Below are 19,768 nucleotides of genomic sequence, written 5' to 3'. Positions count from 1 at the left end.
ATAGAAAATAAAAATATTGTATTAGAGATTAGAAATATTATAAAATCGTTAAGACTTCTTGTATAGGTAGAAAGAGAACTTATACGACAATGCTTGTAGGCGAAGAAAGAGTATCTGTTCGATAGTACCCGCAGGGTTACGAAGAGGGTCTACGCGACAGTAATCAAAGAGGTGCAAAGAGGACCCATTCGACGTAACCCATTGGGGTATAAAGAAGACTTTCGAACAGTACCTCTTAAGGGTATAAATCACAGTAGAAAGAGGATCTGTCCGCTAGTACTCTACAGTACAAAGAGGACCTGATCGACAATACCCATAGGGGTACAAAGAAGGCCTGTACGACAGGCCTTGAGCGATAAAGTTTTGTCGGAACCGAACGCATTTTGTCCACAATTCATAATTTGGTCTTCGGTTGGGAATGCGAAAGCGAGCACAAAGACGAGCGCACAAACACAAATCCCTGCAGACGTTTATGAAGCCATCAAATAGGAGCATTCCAAAGCAGACGGCTCAGTAGCCACGCCCAAAGGAAAAAAAGGAATCCTCATCACCAACTTGTGTAATGTTCTTTCACTATCTCTGCTGCATTAGAATTTTGCAGCGGATCATTAATACTTGCGCTTCAGAGTTCAAATTATGGGCTCAGCTTCAAATCTCTCCTTACCTTCTTTGTCATCTATTATTGGTTCTTAATTTGGAGATGCTTTCATTTTCAAACTAACATAACCATTAGTGATCTATGGTCGCGGACTTGTCTCCATTTGACTCCTTATTGATATGAAAAGGCACGAGTGGTCATATCTTCCCATTTGGTTACAAAGGGGCCTGGTCCTATCGATCCCTTTCGGATGTAAATGGATACAATTAGTCTCTTCATAGGACATGCTCAAACAAAAGGGAACAGTTCATCTCATACAAAGAGATCAAAACTGGCATTGGTAGCATACTCTTTTGCCACTCATCCCGGATTCATCCTAGACTAATCGCATTTTTTGCAGTGTAATAATAAAAAATAAAAACCAACGTGTCTCTCTTAATGTGACAGTCAACATGCTGAAGGACACGATCCTAAAGTCAAATTCGCAACAGGAGTTCAACACAAATACTTGTTTGCTTACCAAGCTTCACGACAATACGCGATAATTTCCAATACATATGCACATACATTTATTACTAGTTTCCTTTATGAACAGCATGTGGCAGGTGGTATTATTGACATTTAGTTTTGCAAAATAAAGTTGAAAGTAAACTAAAGTGCTTAAAGGATTTCCGATGCTATTAAACGCATACTGTGTATTGTAGGTGTATGAAAATGTATGCACACAAACACAAACATACATAGATACCTTTCTGCATTTACTCAATTCGCGAATTGTCTTGACGCTCATCAACTTTCACTAGATTAGCATTGTGCCAATGTGTAATTCACTGACAAAGCATAAACTGTTAAATTGCGTTGTTGCGGTGCACCGTGGCGTATACGCAATTTTACCTTTGGTTACTGCGGATGAGGCACTGTGGGCTGGTTTGCGGAAAAAGCGGTAAAATAAAAAATTTAAATTCATATTTTTATATCAGCTTTTGATGTGTAAATATTGTAACGAATTTAGGGAAATTCTTCTGCTAACGTTCGAATCGCTAAATTGTCGAATAAATTACTTCAATATTCAGTATTGCAAACTGGTCTTTATTTAGATTACTTTGGGAGTACTGCACTTGTTGTTGTTGTTTTTATTGTAGCGATAAGGTTGCTCCCCGAAGGCTTTGGGGAGTGTTATCTATGTGATAGTCCTTTGCCGGATACAGATCCGGTACGCTCCGGTACCACAGCACCATTAAGGTGCTAGCCCGACCATCTCGGGAACGATTTATGTGGCCAAATTAAACCTTCGTGCAATTCCCTCCCTCCCCACCCCCAAGTTCCATGAGAAGCTTGGGGTCACCAGAGCCTCGTCTGTTAGTGAAACAGGATTCGCGGCGGATAGGTGAGGTTGACAATTGGGTTTGGAGAAGCTATATATTGCGCTGGCAACCTGAAGGGTTGCGCTACAGAACCACTTGAATCTGGTATTTTAGTCGCCTCTTACGACAGGCATACCTACCTAGTACTGCACTTCACAACTAATAGTGTGTTTAAATCAAACTGATTCGTCATTCCTCAGCTTGCGCTGCTTTTATACTCTCGGGTTTCTCGTTCACCAATTTCTCCTAAGGTCTAGTCATTTCGGGAAAAGTTCGAGAACAATTGTATCTCACGCTTGGTTACGAGCTATATACATGTATATTTGTAGTTCATGCTTTTCTTATAGCCATATGCGTGTGTATGTGTAACTAACTACTTCTGTTGATGAGTACATGTGTGTGTGTGAGAGATATCTCTTCGTTGCTTTGTACATAAGTGTTGCCGCTTGCTTTTTTTTGTTGTTGCGATTATTTACTAACAGCATAGTGATGCTAATATTCACCACAATATCTTTGCTTACGTAAGGTAAGTGCAAGCGTAATATTTGGAAGTGATATGCTGTGTGGAGGTATCTAGAAAGTGAGTTTAGGCGTGAAGTATGGGTGTTATAAGAGGAAATAAGGGAAAGGCAAGAGAAAATTAAATTGACGGCTAAGAAAGGAAAAAAACCAAAATCGGGACCAGACGGCGCGTTACCTATTGGCCATCGAAAAGTTAGCAGTTTTTTATCGATAACAACCGTAGTCGCTGAGTTATCACATTTTTATCATAGGATTATGGGCGTGTTATCCATTTATTTTACACGAGTTAACGGTTTGTGATTGGCGTTTTATCGATGAGAAATAAATGAGTTAACGATTTGTTTTCGAAGTTGAAGAAAACCAAAAATGGAACCGGACGACTAGTATAGATTTGTTATCGAACTGTTAAGAGCTTGTTATCGATAACAACCGCAATAGGTAAGTCACTGGTCTTTTATCAACGGATTATGGGCGCCTAGTTTATTTCTCTTCGAAGAGCTATCGGTTCGCTATCCATTTGTTACCGATTTGTTATTTTAGGGAAGAGAAATAGGCGAGCTATCGATTCGTTATAGAAGTTTAATAAATTTGCTATCGATAACAACTGGTATTGATGAGGTGTATGCTTTTATTAATGGTTTATCGATGAATCGTCGGTAGTTATCCACTAGTTATCGAAAAGTTATCGAGAAGTTATCAATTTTTTATAGAAAACATATGGATTTGCCAGCGAAAATGCATCGATTTTTATCGAGCATTGCCGATTTATTAGCGAGGAGTTAGCGGTGTGCTATCGATTTGTTATCGACGAGTTACCGGTTTTTAATTGGCTAATTTTGGGTTTGCTATCGACCAGTTATAGCTTTGTTAAAGACGGTTCATCGGTTCGTTGTCATATGGATACCGATAAAGGTGCACTGCTCTCTTAACGGTACTGACAACATCCTGAAATTATCTTATACGAATCCCGAAAAAGTCAAAAAAATAATGCAGAGAACCTATACTGTTCCCAACATTCCATTGCCTATTTCGCTCATTACAATGGTAAATACACCTCTTTCCAGGACCAACATCAGCGCTGTGGTACTGCGAGCAGTCATTTTTGATCGCTGCTTGATTCTCTGAGTAAATTGTAAACAAATTCACCAAAGGCTGTGATTGCGTCCACCTACGACTAAACCAGTTAAGAATGCATTCAAAAATTTGCAAAGGGGTCAACATCAATTTCGAAGTGCATCACAATGTTAAAAATTTCGATTGAAAGAACTGCGAGGGGCAGAATTAGAGCTAGTAACCTCAACAGTTTTATCCTTAAGGAGAGTGAAAAATCTTCGTAGGAGATACCAGTGCCCACACTGCCTTTGCGTGCAGAGCTATGCGCGTAGACGTGGACTTAAAGTCTAGAGTAGAGACGTCATAGCATTTGTGTCTCTCGGGAGTTCTGTTTGTGATATATTTGTCCGAAGATACAATCAAAGAAGTGCAACTTAGTCGGAATAAGTTTTCGGGAATTCATTTAATTTTGTTCCAGGTTGAGCAAACTTCCAGAGCTTTTGTGGGTTTGCTGGGGAATGCGATGAATATAAGCACCCTGGTAATCCTGCCGACTTTTCTGTTTTTCTCAAGTGCAGGCCACCATATCGCAATATCGTAGAATAAGATGGACTAATGACTACGATGTAAAACCAGTGGATCTTGTGTGGGTTTAAATTCTTAACTTTATGCATGAATGCTTTGAAGATGCGGCTTATTTACTTTTATTATAAATAAAAAGAGTTTCGATGACATGGACAAAATGAGACAGCATGCAATTTCAAATTAAAAAAAAATAACAGCATTTTATTAGCCCAGAGTCCACGAAGCGAGGAGTCGACTTATGAGGAAAATATGATGCCTCATAAGATATGGCTTAAAATGCCCAAATGATCTAGATGGAGTCACAATCTGTTTACACAATAGGGATATAAAAGGAAAGACACTAATGAGATAAGCAGCTCGGCGTGTTGTGTATTTTACTTCGATGCCCCAACTGATTAAGGAGATATCGTGCAAAATATGGACACATGGAGGCTTAAAACCCTTTTGTATAAAATAAATAGCGATCAAACTTTCTCTTGGATGTGCACCTCGAAATTTTGTTTACAATAGTGAATAATGTTCGGGTTTACCCGACTTTGGACCCTCTAACTTGTATTTTTTCGGCAAATCACTTGCTACGGCCTACTGTACAATGGCGAGCTAACTTAGCTTTTAGTAAGTTCACTTACGCATCGATTCACAATTTGGGTGGATATGCAAAAATTGACAGCAGCAGTTGGAAGTTATGACACTACTTTCAATTGCACATTTTAACGTGTCATAAAAAAAGTGAAGTCTTTTGTATTCTGATGCTGTACTGACAATCCAAGATGAAGATACTTCTTAAAGAGAGTTACATACAGTGACTTATACCAGCATTGCGTTGATGAAAAGAGGGGAATATTAAATTGCTACCTTTCTCATTTAATGTAATTTAAATGTAATGAAATTTCAAATTAATTACACTAATTAATTTTTACAAGCAAAGTTTTTAGCGTTAATGACTTCTAGGGGAGTTTGCTAATTACAGCGTAATACCCTTGCATTAGAAAGTGCGGGGATATTTTATGGAAATGATAGAGTTTAAAAATTATTCACAAGCAGTTGCGTTTGTGTGATAAAAATAAAAAAAGTTATGTTCTGAGTTCGATGGAAAAAAATAGTTTTGAGAAATGAGCTTATCTTTTATTTTATTTTTATTATAGCAGACCAGGCAGACGTTGTTCTGCCCTAAATATGGCCTATATGCATACATTTTAATAAGCTTTTTCCGTCTAACTCTACCCTCCCCCCCTCTTCACAGTCCTTTTATTCACTGCTCCCTGGGTCTTTTTTGCTTCATCTATCTCCATCGTCCTCTCTTTCTATCTCTTTCTCAGCCTCCTTCTTCTCTCTTTTTTGATCTCTCAAGTTCTTCTAATTCTTCTTCATCCTTTATTGCCTGTCCCAGAAGGTGGTATGTATTTTTTTCTAGTCCCAGTCCCAGTTCCACTCCGATTTCCAGTCCCAGTCCCACTACGAGTCTCAGTCCCAGTACGTTTCCGGTCTACATCCCGGAAAAAGGGTCGTAAATACTAATAAAGGCAAATTTATATACCAAATTTCAGGCAAATCGCATAGGACGTATGTAAATAGTTATGTGGGTATTATTAATTCATGTCCTTATTTCGGCTTCGCATGCATATTTATCAGTTTTGCCAAGTTGATGCGACTAAATCGAATATCACAATGCAAATTACTTTAGAGCTCTCAGCAATGGCTTTCGTTTGATATCCATATTACCCACACATTCTAGGGGTAGCCGGGTCCATTTCTTGGCCTATATCTCTAGACCCTGTACGTCGATCGCAACCAAACCTATGTAGTAACCACCGCGTGAGGTTTACGCAACTTGTGTGAAAGTTTGAACAATATCGACCGACGCATCTCTTCAAACACCGGCGACCAACTAACACACATTTTAGCCTTTATTTTTATATATATAGATTTTTAATTTTCACACTTCACTATAATATTAAAACGAAATGCAGATATTCGTTGCTTTTGAAATTCGGTTTAAAAATTGCACATGGAACAACTAAAGACTCTCCTGAATTAAAAAAAATGTCTTAGTACCTCTAAACCGCGGGCCCCCCAGAAACCCCGGGCCCAGGGGTAAACCCCCCATTCTCCTCCCCCTCGTCTCGACGGGCCTGGTGTTGTGCTAAACTTGATATCATTCGCTATAATATTTTTATTGATAGGCACGTTGTTTAATTAAACACCAACCAATTACACGGAAGTACTACCTGAAAATATGAGTGCCGGTGCGTATACGTAACATTTTATTAATACATATAAAAAAAAAAATTGCAATAAAATAATATTGCGACTATAAACTGAGTATAAGCTCTCCTGTATTTCAAGTTAGATCACACTGCACACGGGATGCAAAACTAATTCAAAATCGGTACAGTAGTTTAGGAGTCCATCGCGGACAAACATAGTGACATGTGATTTTTATATATAAAGATTACTAGGTGTGGAAGCACTGCGACCTTTGTGTAGATCTATTATGCATGACCTTTCAGCCCAATTTTGTATCTGCAGGCTTTTGATGTATCTAAGTACCTCTTCAGGCTTTTAATTCCATATCACATAGGGATTAAGAGTCACACCATCTAGATGGGAGAGTCTCTGCCTAGCCAGAGCAACGCATTCGCAGAGAATGTAAACCGGCGGTTCATCATCCAGCTCACAGAAACTACGAGTTTTGGGTATCAGATAGATTTAACTTACATAGGTGATATCGCAGACCACAGTGTGCCGTATAGTACCCAGTGAGAGTTCGAAGGTTCTTCCTACTTAGATTAATTAGTTTGGCTGATAATTTCGTTGCCGGAATTATAAACAGCTTGACCTGTTTTTGCCCTGGGCAGTCAATCCAGTGATGTCTGAATTGTTTAGTTTCCAAGTTACTTATAGTTTCCCTGGTGTGTGCTTTTGTAAGTCCACAAAAGGGCTCTGGACCATAGAATGCTGCTATAGCACCCTGCTTTGCTAGGTAATCTGTAGGTTTATTACCTTCATGTCCCTAATGTCCGGGAACCCATCCTAACAAATCCATGTTTTTGGCTCACAGGTCATTAAAGATTTCAGTGCAGTCATGCACTAGTTAGATGTAACTATGTAGGATTGCAAGGCACGCAGGGCCGCCTGGCTGTCCGAAATAATGTAGATGCTCTTCGATGTTGAGCCTCTCCGCAGACATTCTCTACCACAGAATTCTATTGCATGGGTTTCTGCCTGAAATATGGTGGGGTAGCATCCCATTGCTTATCTTAAAAAAATGTTTATTCCGTACCACTTTGCTTTTCACTTCCTTCCTTTTAAAAACAATTCCCCAGTTACCTCTTGCCTACACGATCAAACCATGAATTTTCCTAAAATAAAAGGCGTTGAGCTTTTTGTTTTGGAAAATCACTTTTGCCAATAATTGCTTTGGACTTTGGACTAGGTAGGCAATTTAGAACATAAAATCCCTCTCCCAAAAAACGAAAACCATTACAACGTCAAATGTAGCTGCTCTGGCTAGGCCAGCTAATGAAAGAAAGTGCTATTATCGCAACCATTCATCGGTTTACGCAGTTTTGCAAACTTGCTTGCACTAAATTGGAAATTACAGCGTTTTCATACTTTGTTTAGTTCAGTATAAAAACCCAAAATTGTTTTAAAACAAAATCCGATTTGTTACGTACTGCTTTCTGGTTGACGCGATTTCTGCATATCACCCCGCAGAACTCCTGGATCCGAGAAACTTCAACCCTTCAGGCGCCATCGGTCACACGGTAGGCTTGCTTTATGCATGAATTATTCGGCGGACCCATAAAAAAGATCGTACCCTACTTTTTATTAACTGTTGATAAGACACTTTAAATTCCAACACGCGCCTGGTATCACAACCCTTGAGGGTGGTATCTGCCAATGATGGTGTTTGGTGGCAGTATGATTGCCGACCCTAATATGCACTTTATCGCCTCATATCCCCTGTCCCCTCCCTTTCCTTCCATTTATCCACATCACATCCGAAATCAAATGCCACCACATCAGTTAATTCACTAATTCATGGAAACTCTAAAATTTTTTAAATAGCTGGGACATTCAATCGACCCTTGTACCCTTATAAGAAGGTGTATACACTGAAAGAAATATTGCTAGTAAAATCAACAAATCAGTTCTGTTGTTCTTGACTTAACGGAAATTCGGTAAAATTGGTCGAATTATGGTTAATTCGACCGAGTTCTTTGTAAAGCGCACAAATTAGTTTAGTCATTTCAACGGAAGAGAAATTGTCGCTCTTAAGTTAACAAAATTCTGTAAAATTGACAAATTCCTAATGAACCTAACTGTTTTTTTTTTGTTAACACAACTGATCTCACTCGTCATTTCAACAGCGATCAACAGTCAATACATGAGCAAATTTCAAAGAGAATTTTACGCTCACTGCGCTCTCTACTTTGTACTTATGTATGCTGTGTACTATATGTATGCACATATTTACGTATGTATATGGCAGCCGCCGTGGTGTGATGGTAGCGTGCTCCGCCTACCACACAGAAGACCCTGGGTTCACACCCCGGGCAAGGCAACATAAAAATTTTAAAATTAGAAGAAAATTTTCTAAGCGTGGTCGCCCCTCGGCACTGTTCGGCAAGCACTCCGAGTGTATTTCTGCCATGAAAGGATCTCTGTGAAAACTCATCTGTGTTGCAAATGCCGCAACATATGTATTTTCGTACAAAGCTGTCGCAACAACTTTTTTGTTCATTGGACTACCAAAACGGTCAATTACAAATCAACGATTTGTGCGCAATTGATTCAATATCTTGTTGCGATGCATAAAAATTGACAGAAATTTCGATTGAATTGACCCGTATTTCGGTTGATTTTACCAGTCTTTTTCTTTCAGTGTATGTTCAAATCACTATTTAGTGTGAATAAGGTGAGATGTTTTCAATTTAGTACGAAAAATTTTGAAAAATCTCTGAAACTGATGAATGGTTTAAAATTAGGGACGTGTATAGATGACAAAGCTGTGTTACAAAAACAACAACACACTTTTGACAATAAAAGTCGAGGTCGCTACTTCGTCGCACTAACGATGGACTACGATAAATGTCTTTAATTTTAAGTTAATCATTGGATAATGGCACCATGGAAATTAAAATAATTCTAATAATCCAAATGAAAATGCAGCAACACGCTGCGACTAATGTCTTTCATTAAATGGTAAATGTTTGTATTTAAAATAAAGTATCTAAAACATTCAAGAATGAATTGAAAGAAAAAAGAAAAATTCCGCACACTCCAGTATTGCGCATTTAGTTGCAACCGCAAATGTGTAATTGACAATAAATTTTAACAATGAAACCGTGACAGAGTTTTATTTTTATATACACACACATGTATGCTTGTATATATGTAGTTGTGCACTTAGTTTATGCAGCCAAGGATTATTTTCGCTCACTCTTTTGCTTTTACTCTTTGCTCATAAAAGAACTTTTTTTACTCACTTACACTTTTACGCGATTTACTTAATTATTACCGTTTTTGTAAAGTAGTTGTCTCTTTCTTGTTTTAGAAGTGTTTTACTGTTAACCGCATTCATTTGCTTAACGAGACAACGACAGAAATGATAATGAGCGAAGAAGAAGAAGACCAACTAGAGCAGAGAAGAGATGATACAAATGCACATAGTTATATCAACGTGCAAGAAAAGTAAATTCTCCGTAAACACGATGATTAGATTCGGCACCTGCTCACTCGTTTGTTTATCCAAATAGCATAAGGAGGATCTAAGCGTGATCCACACAGAATTGGTGAACACTTCGTTGAGTGTAGCCCGGTTAACCCAGTTATCCATATACACTATGAAACCTTTACAAAAGAAGAAAGCACAACCCCAAAGGTGACACCAGTCACTCTGCTCTAACCGGGACACCCTAGCAGTTGTTTTGTTTGATCCAATCCCACCTTCAAGAGGGATAAGGCAACATCTCCGCTAGATGATGAGATCCGGCACCTGCCTACTCAGCCAGGTGCATAACGAGGCTCTAAACCCAATGTACACGGAATCGATAAACAGCTTTGCTAGATCGCATACGATGCACCCCCTTATCAATATACGTTGGCCTTGCAGGGAACTGGATACTGTAACAGGTTAGACTCTTACTTTTCACAATCAATCCCGACATAATGTATATCCTGCATGCATGTGTCCCGACATGACACAAAAAGTCTTTTCAAATATAATGTGAAACCTACGCCTCTCACAGCAGCTTCCCTATGGTTCAACCCTGTTCAAATTGCTTCGACTCAAGTTAGAGGACTTTAATGAAATTTAGTGAATGGTCGCACCTATTGTATGGTACGATACATTGTTACCACTTTTACTGTTACTGTTAACACAAAATCAACAACAACAGAGCAGAAGAAAGCTAACCAGAGCAGGAAAGGTATGACAAAATTGTCGTTTACTCAATCACATCAACGAGAAAGAAGGATACATCTTTTCTCATTTTTGTTCTTTCATATCTGAAAAATCGGATGCAAGGGAGGTTTATACTACATGGTCCGATCTGGTCGATTTCGACAAATGTATAATGGAATATCAAAATTTATCAGCTCACCAAATTTCATCATTATATATCAGAAATTTGTTTGCGTTCAAACAGATATGGCTATATCAACTGAAATCGTCTTCTTGATCATTTGGGTATACTTATTGGTGGGTCTTATGGCGTATACTATGACTGAACACTGCCTTCTGGCGTCACATGCCTTTAAATTAGGTTTGGCCAGTGATAGCAGATGTAGGAAATGCGGTTTGTGTTCGTTCCCTGCGCTTGCCAGGCTAAGACTCCAGCTATTGGGAGTGACACAGCAGTCAGATCTAGAAGCAGTAAGTGGCGTGCTAGAAAGCTTCTAGTATTTGCTAAGAGGACGGAGTCATTTTATAATATGGGTTCTGGTTTTTGATAAGGGTTTTTCAGTTTGGTCGGTAAACAAACTTGTGGTAACACTGCGGACTCATTCGGTCTATGTGAGGTCTTCATGGCTGATCTATCAATTTTGAGATTCGTGACAAACTTAATACACCATTTCATTTATAGGTATATACGAGTTATCGATTTGTTATTAATTTTCTATCGATAACAAAGGTTATTAATGCGTCACGAGTTAGTTATCGGTTTTAATGGAAAGGTAATCGATTTATAATCGAAAATATATTGAAAAATTATCGATATTTTTCCGAAACAATGTCGACAAGTTAGCGATGTATTATCGATAATTTTTAAATTTTTTATCGAAAAGTTATCAATTTGTTATCGAAAAGTTGTCGATACAATATCAAATAATTTCGATATCTCATTGATTTTTTATGGACGGCTTAACCGCGAAGAAAAAATTTCTCGCGCATTCAAATCTTAGTTTCGAATACGAGTTCCTGAAATAATATTTTTTTGAAATAAAATACCTCACGGTTCTCGGTCGTAAAGGTCATGTGCAAGTCGTATGATATTAGATTCACAAAGTGGCTCATATTTCTAAAGAGAGAAGACTTAAGGTGCACGATGGGCATGCTAACTGGACATTGCCTTCTGGCATCCTTAACAGCAGATTTAGCAAGTGCGAGCTGCAGAAAGAAATGTTGAGCACGTTCTGTGTTCGTGTCATGCGCTCACCAAATCAAGGCTCAGACATAAGGGGCGGCAAAGTTGCTAGATCTCGAGGCAGCAATTAATCTAGGTTCTGGAAAACTTCTAGTGATACAAGTCATGGCGCCTGATTGGGGTTCTTCCGTTTGGTAACACTATGGATCCGTTCAGTCTATGTGAGGTATTTATTGCCCGGCCAGTTCAACCTATCCTATAATACAAGTGACGATCTTTACTACTACTTCAACCCTAAAACTTGAACAAAGTAAAAACAAATCTCTAATTACTATACATACTACTAATGAGCTTTCCCGATATGTCATGTTTATGTGACAAAAATCCCCAGCGCTGACATTGATTGATGTTCGTACAGCGCAAATTAGCGACATTATGCACTTGAAAACATTTTTAAGCGAACACGGAACCCTAATAACAGTGCAACATTTTCAATTGGCGGTAATAATTCATTTGCTTAAGCTTTCTTTGCCCATGTTTAAACACGCGTTTTCTATAATTTTTCCTTGTTTTGTATTAAACAACTTACATGCACAAGATTTCAACGAAAATCTAATGAGGACCTAATCTATCCAAATTTTTCGGTTATAGCATTAGATGAATCAAGTAACTATCATGGTTTTCCAGGATTACAAACTGAAAAATTATTTGTTGTTGTAGCTTATACTAAGGTGGGCTTGAAGACGGCAACGAGTATACAAAACTAAAAAGTAACAATTAATTTTTTTCTTTATATTTTTAAGGCCATTTGGTTAAAAGCACAGGAGATTTGCAGTTATCAAGGTCTTTCACTGGCTAGCGTGCGATCGGAAGCTGAAAGCAATATGCTGATAGAATACCTTGCTAAAGCGGGTAAGATTTTAAGCATACTTCAATATTAAGCCTACGTAAATTAAAAAGAAAACACCAACCTTGTATCGCACACAAAGGCCTTAACACACACGGAGAGACCTTTTGGATTGGTGGCTCTAGGCTTTCGGGTGTAGGTCGCTGGGTTTGGTTTAATGCAGGCCGTCCCTTTTCCTACAGGAGGTGGTCGCCTGGTCAACCGGATAACTATCGCGATGTAGAACAGTGCTTGGAAATGCATACCAATGGTCAAAGGAATGATTTACCTTGCGAGGTAGAGAAATTTTTCATATGTGAATCACGTTGCCCATTGACAAGTTACGATTCATCGAGTTTTAATCAAAAAAAGTGAGGAGGCAGAAAGCTTTTGATAGCATAAGTAAATTGTAATGCATATGTGTATGTTAGGGCGGATTAAATTGTATGGGGAAAAATGGGGGAAAAAATTTCAGGTGCACATCCAGTTTCTGAATCTATGGGTCATACTGAGTAATATTGTCCATGGGACCATAGGTCTGAAATGAATTTCGAGCCTCCCTAATTTTGTTAGAAATTTTATATCCCAATCCGAATAGCCAATATTACTCAGTATGACTCTTAGATTCAGAAACTAGATGTGCCTTTTCAACAATAAATTTGACCCGCTCTAATGTATGTGTATTTAGTTGTAGTTTTTTTTTGTTGAATTTTAAGAGATAAATATTTTTTAATTATTATTACATTACTTTGGAACAAAGTGATAGTAGAAAAAGTGGGTTTATAACCAGGGGCGGAAACTGTTATTCCTTTTATAATATAATTCCTTGCAAAACTATTAATTTTGGACTTTTAATATTATTATATAATAACTATTTTCCGATTTTTATTACCAGAGTCCGATAGAATTAGTTAAACACGGACTTTTAAAAATAAAAGTCCCGAAATAAAAGTTAAATCCGGACTTTTATTTTTTAAGGCCAAAATAAAAGTCCGGCTTGATAACAAAGAAACGGCTTTCCGAATTAAACAAAAATTTTATTATAAAAAATTTTTATTTCGGATAAGCCGTTTCTTTGTTATCAAGGCGGACTTTTATTTTGGCCTTAAAAAATAAAAGTCTGGATTTAACTTTTATTTCCGGACTTTTATTTTTAAAAGTCCGAGTTTAACTAGTCCTATCGGACTCAAAAATATATCGTAAGAATAATAATGACAAAAAATTATTGTTAAGACTTTGAGCTTGATTCGAGTCCACGATCTTACTTATCAATATAGCGATCAAATTATTTTAAAACAATTCCGAGAGTTATTTTGATTGATATTAGAGAAAAATTAAAAAATGTACACACTGCGATGGTTACTAGGAAATTTTTTTGAATTTCTGAGTCTCGGTAATATAATGTTTGAAGTGAGTAATCGCCACTGTTTTTGCGCTATTTGCCGTATCAAGCCCAGAGTTGCCAGCACTTTTTCAAAAAAAGGCTAGATTGATAAAAATAAAAAGCTAAAAAAGGATAAATAAAAGTTTTTAAGGCTAAGAAAAAAGTTTAAGGGAACTTTCTATGCGCTTTCTTAATTTTTTTCATAAAAGACATAACAGACTAAAAAATGTAAATTGTTTTTTAATCCAATTTCATAAAAAATAAAAAATAGTTAACATATGCTATTTGTATTTTAATTTAAAAGGGATACTTAAATAATTAAAACTCCACTGTAGTCTTAAGTTTTGGTAATATGTTTGAGGTAAATGGTTTTTTATTTGCAAAATAAGAACGCCGTTAATACTATTTTCCTATAACCATCGCCGTTTGTAAACTTTGTAATTTTTCTCTAATATCAATAACAAAAACAATTGTATAAAGCAATATCGCTAATTAAATACAGATAATAAATTGATATAATAGTGAACAGCGAAATACTGCTTATAAAAGCAATGCTATAAACCCAATGTTACTAAGCTCTTGGAGCGCGCCTATAATTATTCCACGCAATTAGTGGGTAAATGCATATGCCTATACACTAGTATCAAGTATGAGTGTTGAAGATTTCGAGTTCAATACTCAGCTGCCGAGAAGCTTGCTGATGAATAATTGAAATTTAGTAACATGTCCTAGTAACCATCGCCGTTTGCAAACAATATTTTCAATAAGGAAAACTACATTTTGTCGTTTTAAAGAAGCCATAAAAGATGTAAACTCTAAAAAGATGTTATGTTCTACCTTATTCCTTACGTAAGTTTTACTTTATATGAGCTATAGGCCTTACACACAACGGTATCTTTCAAATCTTATAACTTTAAACGAGCAATTCTTGTTTGTTTGTATAGCCGAGCGATCTCGGGAACGGCTCAACCGATTTAAATGAAATTTGGTACAGAGATAATGTATCACCTTCTAAGACTTTTTACCTAGGTGTTGCCACTCAGAATGTTCCACAAGGTTGCCACCTATTCGAAATTAAAAAAAATTGCATGAGATATGCCGATATGGGTATCAAATGAAAGGTATTTCACTCCGCATTACAACAGGGACATTTTTGAGTAGGGTTGCCTTATAGGGTTGCCACCTATTCGAAATAAAAAAGTTGCATGAGATTTGCCGATATGAGTATCAAACGAAAGGTATTTCACTACGCATTACAATGGGGACATTTTTGAGTAGGGTTGCCATTTAGGGTTGCCACCTATTCGAAATTAAAAAAAATTTCATGAGATTTGCCGATATGGGTATCAAACGAAAGGTAATTCACTCCCCATTACAATGGGAACCATTTTTGAGTAGGGTTGCCATTTAGTGTTGCCACCAATTCGAAAAAAAATGTCATGAGATATGCCGATATGGGTATCGCACGAAAAGTATTTCACTCCGCATTACAATAGGGACATTTTTGAGTAGGGTTGCCTTTTAGGGTTGCCACCTATTCGAAATTAAAAAAATTTTATGAGATATGCCGATATGGGTATCGCACGAAAAGTATTTCACTCCGCATTACAATAGGGACATTTTTGAGTAGGGTTGCCTTTTAGGGTTGCCACCTATTCAAAAAAAATGAGATATGCCGATATGGGTATCAAACGAAAGGTATTTCACTCCGTATTACAATAGGGACATTTTTGAGTAGGGTTACCAATTAGTGTTGCCACCTATTCAAAATTAAAAAAAATTATTGCATGAGATATGCCGATATGGGTATAAAACGAAAGGTATTTCACTCCGCATTAAAATAGGGGCATTCTAGAGTAGGGTTGCCATTTAGGGTTGCCACCTATTCGAAATTAAAAAAAAATTGCATGAGATATGCCGATATGGGTATCAAACGAAAGGTATTTTACTCCGCATTACAATAGGCACACTTTTGAGTAGGGTTGCCATTTAGGGTTGCCACTCACTGGAAATTAAAAAAAATTGCATGAGATATGCCGATATGGGTATCAAACGAAATGTATTTCATTCCGCATTACAATAGGGACATTTTTGAGTAGGGTTACCATTTAGGGTTAGGGTAGTTAGACGAAATAGTACTCTACTTACTCATATTCTATTAAAGCTTTAAAGGAGAACATTAAAGTTAAAAATATTCGTTAAAAAATCTTACACATGATTCGAATTAATTTTCTAAATTTCATACACGCTAATAAAACTGAAATGCAATATCAAGGCGCCGTGGCAAATTCTAGCAAAATATATTTAAATGCATATTTTTGGCAAATATGAAATGAATAATTGCAATTTCTCACAGATTACTATTAGAAAGACTTCTCACCGTAGCAAAAAGTTATCTCAACGAGGTAGTTTTCTACCGTTGAACACTACAAGCATATGTTCAATTTGAAAACGACATCTAACCATTTAACTACTTACCAACAGATGGCGCTTGGGGAAGTAAATTGACATTTAATTAAATAACTGATAGTTGTCGTTCGTGAAATTGCAAGCTTTTGGAATTTAATAAAATTGTGAGACTTTCTTAGTGTATGACTAAAAAATGTTTGAAATTAATAATTCGGCTCATGAAGATACTCGACCTAAATAACTCTGTTATCGATTTCACTAATTGCCATAACAATCCTTATACTATAGGCTGGAATTACCCATTTCAAATTTTTCATTCCAGTTCATATTGCGGTTAGTGTTTGATATGTTTTTGAAATCTATATTTAAGCAAATCAAATATTGGTAAGTAAAAATATATAATATATGTGCATATAAAAAAAGATGAGTTTGATTAATGATGACATGTAGAACAAAGTAAGTTATGCCGCAAACTCGAAGATTGCCGAGCAAAGCTCAATCGCCCAGGTACAAAATATTATACCTGTTGACATAAGTACAGAAAAAAGGAGTTATATAGCATTTTCAGGTCAAATGAAACTTTTTTCATTTTAAATGAAACTTTTTTCATTTCAAATGAAACTTTTTTCAAGTCAAATGAAACTATACTACTGAGGTAATTGTAAATATATTTATATCGTACTTTATAACGCTATTTATCAAATTTTTCTTTAAGACAACTATTTCTAATTAGCCACATTGAAGGCAAAATTTTTGCTTAAATTTTCTTTGTGAATTTAAACTGCAGTTAAGGTCGGCTTAGTTTAACCTTGCCTTTTGATTGTTTCAATTTTTTAATAGATAAAGTAGCAGGGTTATACACTAGGCAACTTATATACTACAGTTTAACCACCCACTTAAAATAAGCACCTATATTTTTTACTTGTATCTACTCCTCTTATATATAAAGCACATTCTTCTTCTACATATACTTCGTTAATAACGTAGGAATAAAGCAACGTAGAGAACAAAGAGAAGGAACCAAAAAGCATGATGTGAGCGTATTTCCTATTCACTGTCTGACACCAACTAACACATCGGTTGAATCCTCTGTATTATGCTTTTCTCTTTGACCAACATCTTACCAAACAACATAGAACGATAGCAAGGTATTGAGAGAAACATTACTTTTGCCAACTATATAGTAGAGCATGTGGACTGTGTAGAGATCTTTTTTAACTATGCTGAAAAACATAACCGTAAAAAGTGATATTTTCTACTTTATGGCGCAGTTACATTGCACTTCACTCGTTTGGGCCTTTGAAAACATATATATTTGTTTTTATTCTATTATTTTTCATTGTATATTGTATTTAAATGTAATACTTAGAATATATATATTAGAATGGGTCGATTTATTAACCGATATGGCGCCATCAATTTTTCGATAGGATTTGGGGTCAGGAAAAAAAGTTTCACTACGCATACCCAAAAAAATAATTTTCGAGCCTGCGAAATTTAATTTTCTTTTACTTTTTTTGACTTTGATTTTTAAGGGTTTTTCATGACCTACTATAAAAATTTTCGAAGATTAAGTTTCCTTTAAACTATTCTGATCTATTTCGTTGTAGTGCGAATAAAACAAAGTTTATTCCACAGTGCGGCCCAAAGTTTCGCCAAATTTCCTTGGCATCATTAGGGGCATAATATTTTTAGATGTGGCGGCTGACAAAATAACAAATGAAAAATAAATAAAATTTACAAAAATTACACCATTAATTACATAGAAAATCGTTACCATCGATTTGTGGTACACTTTGTCACATTAAACATTATGAACTCTATAAAATTTTATTTGATTGTATAATTTTCATGTATACCAATGTTTTTAGCGGCCGTTTTTGGGTCGGACAGGTATTCATATGAAAAGTCATAGAATCGAGTGGCAAACACATGGAACGAAAATGATATTAGGTTGATGTTGCCTTAATAAAGTTACTACGCCTCCGATTTCTGCTTATCATAATGCCAACATTATCTGTTCCTTAGCCCCTCACATTTTTTAAATCTAGCCCAAATTCATTCAATGTTCTTAAAATTGAACCTACGTCTAGATTTTCTAAAATTTTGAAATTTTTTGGTGGACCTTCCAATCCGTTTGTTAGAAATCGAAATGAGTTAGAAGATATGATCCATCAAGCAGGAAAGGCGTGGACAGAAGCGCGAGGCTGCAAAATTTCTAACATCATGTGCAAATCTAACGATATTAAACTCACAAAATAGCTCATAGCTCTGAAGAGAGAAGACGATGGGCATACTAAGTGGACACTGCCTTCTGGCAATAACCACAGATCTTGGAAGTGCGAGCTGCTGGAAGAAACGGTTTATCACGTTCTGTGTTTATGTCCTGCGCTCACCAGTTCAAGGCTGCAGCTATTAGGGGGACAGAGTTGCCAGATCTCGAGACAGCAATTAACCTAGGTCCTAGAAAGATTCTAGTATTTGCCAAGAGGACTGAGTTATACTAACAAAAGATCAACAGCGCAGAGATTGATTTAATGAGCGACATTTTGCACTTGAAAACAATTTTAAGCGAACACCCAAGAGTGCAACATTTGCAATTGGGGGCAATTATTCATTTGTTAAAACTTTCTTTACTTTTATAAAAAAAATCATGTTTAAACACGCGCTTTCTATAATTTTTGCTTGTTTTGTACTAAACAACTTACAGGCACAAGATTTCAACGATAATCTGGATGAGGACCCAACCCTTCCATGTTTTCCGGTTATAGTATTAAAGGAAGCAAGTAACTATCGTCCTTTTCCAGGATCACAAACGAGAAAATTTTTTGTTGTTGTAGCCTATACTAAGGTCGGTTTGAAGACGGCAGCGAGTATACAAAACTAAAAAGTAACAACTAAATTTTTTTCTTTGTATTTTCAAGGCCAATTGGTTCAGAGCACAAGAGATTTGCAGTTATCAAGGTCTTTGACTGGCTAGCGTGCGATCGGAAGCTGAAAGCAATACGCTGGTAAAATACCTTGTTAAAGCGAGTAAGATTTTAAACATACTTCAATATTAAGCTTACATAAATTAAAGAAAAAAACCAACTTTGTATCTCACACAAAGGCCTTACCACACTCGGAGAGAGTTTTTGGATCGGTGGCTCTACCCTTTCGGGTGTAGGCCACTGGGTTTGGTTTAATACAGGCCATCTCTTTTCCTATAGCAGGTGGGCGCCTGATCAACCGGATAGCGGTGTAGAAAAGTGCATGGAAATGTATACCAATGGTCAATGGAACGATTTACTTTGCGAAGTAGAGACATTTTTTATATGTGAATCACGTTGCCCATTTAGAAGTTATAATTCACCAGTTTTTAATCAAAAAATCTGA

The 19,768-nt window shown here is 36.7% G+C and overlaps 1 long non-coding RNA gene and 1 pseudogene across 1 annotated transcript; both read left to right on the top strand.

Annotated features, from left to right (window-relative positions):
* Nucleotides 1-12,209: 12,209 nt before the first annotated feature.
* LOC137246339 (uncharacterized) lies at nucleotides 12,210-12,730 on the top strand. The gene is made up of 3 exons (XR_010951447.1): nucleotides 12,210-12,445; nucleotides 12,518-12,626; nucleotides 12,704-12,730. It is a non-coding gene; the product is annotated as an uncharacterized lncRNA (long non-coding RNA).
* A 1,271-nt stretch (nucleotides 12,731-14,001) lies between these two features.
* Nucleotides 14,002-19,768, top strand: LOC137245879 (perlucin-like; annotated as a pseudogene).

The sequence above is a fragment of the Eurosta solidaginis genome, chromosome 3, assembly GCF_040869045.1.
Source record: "Eurosta solidaginis isolate ZX-2024a chromosome 3, ASM4086904v1, whole genome shotgun sequence".
NCBI classification, from domain to species: Eukaryota; Metazoa; Arthropoda; class Insecta; order Diptera; family Tephritidae; genus Eurosta; species Eurosta solidaginis.
Note: the sequence above shows the minus strand (reverse complement) of the source record. Positions and strands in the feature narration are given on the sequence as shown.